Source organism: Haliotis cracherodii, unplaced genomic scaffold (assembly GCF_022045235.1).
Source record: "Haliotis cracherodii isolate W230 unplaced genomic scaffold, xgHalCrac1.p SCAF_12, whole genome shotgun sequence".
Taxonomy (NCBI): Eukaryota; Metazoa; Mollusca; class Gastropoda; order Lepetellida; family Haliotidae; genus Haliotis; species Haliotis cracherodii.
This window is the reverse complement of record NW_027266267.1, coordinates 43,155,925-43,160,389: the sequence shown is the minus strand read 5'-3', so window position 1 is coordinate 43,160,389 and position 4,465 is coordinate 43,155,925.

Sequence of the window (4,465 nt, the reverse complement as noted above, 5' to 3'; positions counted from 1 at the left end):
AAAGGAAAGATACGAGACAATAGGCAAAGCACTACTAGAATTGACACAGAATGTGATTAAGACGAAACTCTGAATACTAGAAAACAAGACATGAATGCTAGAAAGGTGTTTGCACTACATGCAAAAAACAACATGAGCCCAATGTTTATCTTTTCCCAAATGTCCCAAACTTACCAACCAGAAATATGTATCATGAGGTGAGGTGAAATTTGGTTTAATGCCGTGTGTGTGTGTGTGTGTGTGTGTGTGTGTGTGCGTGTGCGTGGTCAATGTAACAAAAAATGCTACATACTGAAAGTAGGACACATGTTATTACTTATCTTAGATATGTATTCATAAAACATAACAACTACATGAATAAGAGTGAAAATGGCAAAGATATGTTACAAATAAGCTTCGGTGCAGCTTTGACGTCATCTGTAGGTAACTCATGACCTTTTGTGATCTCAGCAAGTGTGATTAAGTGACTTGGGTTTAATTCCCCTTTGAACAGTAAGAATTTAAAACTATATCTCCAGAAAAGTCATTTGAGGGAAATGGCATTTTCTTCGGTCTTGTTTCAAACTATAACTTTGATGATGACCTTGAGGTGACATGTAGTCAAATATTTCAATAAACACATGCATAAGACTTTCTGCAGAAAATGATATTCTGCAGTCTTTGATCTTGATCATTAATATGGTTTCAAAAAGTGCTGCGTCGACGGTCAAATTTAGGCAAAACCTTACAGCATCCTCATTCACCTGCTGCCTTATTAATTATCAGTCATGTTACTGTCTCTGATACCATTGTTGCGTTCTTACATGTTCACGATTTCGACTTCAGGAATCACCTCGACTCGTACATAATATTGGCCGAGTTTATAGGACATCATTAACTTGTGCAGGCAATTAATTCGTTCGTTAATTTATTACTTTGCTCAAACAAAAGTTCCCTATGAAACCAAATTGAATTGAAATATTTCGTTTGCTCAATACAACCCTCTTTAGAATATGTTATCCGGCCCACAGCTCAGCTAAAGAGCAAATGGTATTTGAACGAAGGTATTTCTCTTATAAATAGAAACGTTTAATCACTTATGAAAAAGAGAACTTTTAATACTATAGCTATGATGTTAAACTGTGCCAGAGCATGTCTAAAGCGAGTTATACACATACTAGTAAGATCAGTAAGATAAATGTTAATACTCTGTTCAGGAAATATTTTGCAGGAAAAAGAAAAATACTTTCTTGAATAATATTCCATGATGAGGAAACATTTATTGTGTTTAAGGCACTGTAGCTTAAAACACAAACATAAACATGGAATCATGTCGGAGTGGGTTAAACCGCCCGGCTATAAATCGCCAGGTGCTGAGATCGTATCCCGCTAGTGATCGGTTGAAATTCAGCCTTGGGACCGTTCACTGGTCTTTACAGTGTTGTCACTACCCCTGGTGTACGCACTGGGCACTCAAAAGAACCGACTCGTCCGATGGAAGATGACCAGAAGATTGAAACATGAATACGTACATATACCCGAAGCACAAGTGTCAGAACTTGTGAAGTCTCCCTGGGCAAATGACTTAGTTCAAGTGTGCCTCTGATCACCCAGCACGGAATGGGTACCCGACTTGAGAGGTGGATGTAAAAATCCTCTAGCGCCCGAAGGCAGCTTGCTTATATACCCCCAGGCAGTTGAGAAAACAAGATTCAGGAAAACATGGCAAATATGGAAAACTCGCTTTCGAAATGTCACATTTTGCACACGTTTATTTGTCTGATGATCTTCTTGTGAAGCAAGGTTTTCTGTTAGCTGCTCAGGACCAGTCACTCCCCCTCGAAACCGTCAATGTGTGATTTTGCATCAAAATGTAAATATTATGTAGATTAAGTAATGAATTTAATGAGACAGTCCAACACATTGTCAGTGGATGCCCAGTTTGGGCACAATTATAGTATCTTAAGCGACATGATCGTGTAGCTCGATCATCTTATTACCATCTTCGCCATTCTTGTGGTTTTGACGTAGAGGCCCACCCATAGTACGCCCCAGAATATGTAGAGGGCGTCATTGAAAATGATCAAGACAAAATTCTTTGGAATAGGCCCGTTTACAGCCTCAGACGTATCCAGGCCAACAAGTCATTTATATCACTGAATTGTCTGTCCCTTTTGACACTAATGTGATTGGCAAGATTCAGGAAAACACATGGCTTTCGAAATGTCACGCTTGCATCCAAAGTACCAAGTTGTGTGACTCCCGATTGTTCTTGGTGCCTTAGGTTTGGTACCTCGCAATCTGTTGACTGACATTGGGAGACTGCCCAGGATACAGAATTCTGACAATCGGGATAATGCAGAAAGCTGCAGTGTTGGGGAGTCTTCACATACTCCGAAACGTTCTGGATTGGTTTGACTAGGCAGCGCTTTCTGGGAAATGTCCCACTCACTGTCTTGGCTGCGTGTAGTGAGGGCCGGGGCCCTGAGTTGATGATGAGTCTAGCCAGCCTGACTGTGCCAGGATCACCCAAACCCTCTTTGCTGCATTTTTTAATTTTAATCTGTACATAATTATAATTTAAAAATGTTTCTATATTTATGTGCAAAATCTAGTATCTATTATAATGCCTTGTTCAGAAAGCAGTTTATATATTCGGGTGTTTTTTCTGTCATATGTATTATTTCATGATATTGTTACCATTGTATTAAACGAATACATTGTAAAATATCCTAACATGGCTGTTTGGAAGTGGAAAATGTTAGCATGTTACAATAGGGGTGTTTTGTTATTGGCCTTGATATAGATCCTCGGTCATTCATAATGGCCTGAGGCAAAGTTGAATTGGCCCGATTAAATCCCTTGTTGCCCCGCTAAACCCATACTGGCCAGGCGATTTGGACACATTACGGACAGTAGATTAATAACATAAAATGTAAGACAAACTACCCTGATTAAGACCCGTTAAGATCTCTAGAAGAATAGGGCTTCAGCAACCAAGGCTTGTCGTAGAAGACGACTTTGTCTATCGTAAGAGGCGACTAACAGGATCGGTTGGTCAGGTTCGCTCACATGGTTTAAAGTCCAGTTTAACCCTTGCCGAACGAAGCTGGAACTCCTTGGCTCGATCGTAGCGCTACAAGTGACTATTACGAGTTATGTCCCTTCTATGCCTCCCCTATGGTCAAATCAGATTCCACCCCTCGTATCACTTGCATTTGCTTAAAAAAAATGGCGGCGCCCAGTCAAGAGGATCTGATCGATAATCAAGATCTGTAATGTGTTAAAATGGATCTTACATCGCGAAGTGCATCAAATCACGTGCGCACCTTGATTAAAAACATGAACAGATTTGGAAAATATCTGTTGACACCGAATTGGCGGTGCATATGCTTTGCAAATCTCGCAATCAAGCGAAATCTTCATGACAGTTTACTCGCCGGATTTCGATATCATTGCGCAATTTTGATTGGACTATGCATAGACTCGTTAGTCCAGCCAAAATCTAACTCCATTATACCAGCCTAGTTCGGCAAGGGTGGAAATTGGACTTTTATAGTCAGTTAACTCTCTTGCCTCGGGAAGATGATGAAATACGGCCAATGCTGCGAATGTCCCACTTTTCCCCTACCCACCTCACAAATCACCTCTTGGCCCGCCAATGAAAGCGGATTTGAGCGTATTCCAGACAATCGCTTAATAAAATATAATACTGGGTAAACTGCCGTGACTAAAGTTGAAAGTTCGAGGAAATATGGCCTACAAATATATTGCATTACGTGTGCTGCTTGACCTCCCCAAGTGCGTTATCAACATGTATTTTCCCACCACTGATGCAGGACGCTTTTCGATGACGTCGGTGGTGTATATTTGACCTAATATATAGTTCAAAACAAACAAAACATGTTATCCAGTAAATACAATGTAACACTGTTGCCATCACAACAAAAACAAGTCGTAAAAAACAATCTAGTTTGTATTGTATTTGATAGAAAATGTCACTTTTAAAAAACGGAATATCGGAACTGTTCTACTGTAGACAGGTGAAGCGAAACACAAAATGCAAGTAACTTAATTTATTCAGAATAGCAGTGTTGCCATGTCAGCAAGCACACGTTGAAAAACTTCATGAATTATTTTTTTAAAGTATTTGACAGAAAATGTTGGGCGTTAGATGTATTTACAGCCCGCCTTCATCGAGATGGATTTTTTTTCTTCCGCTGGAGTTTGGCGTGAACAATGTGCAAGATATTGGTTTTGGCATAACACTGACGTTTGTATTTTATTAGTATGCATGTTCTATGCTTTCAATCTAAACAACTGACCTGAGACAAAAAGTGAAGTTTTTTTAATAGTTACATCCATGCGTCTGTGTCTGTATGTGGTAGGTCCTAGTCAGCTTGATAATGATGTAAGAATCTACCGAAACGTCGCTATATGCTATATACCAGAAGTTGTTGTCAATAAAATTCTAGAAGGCCATTCA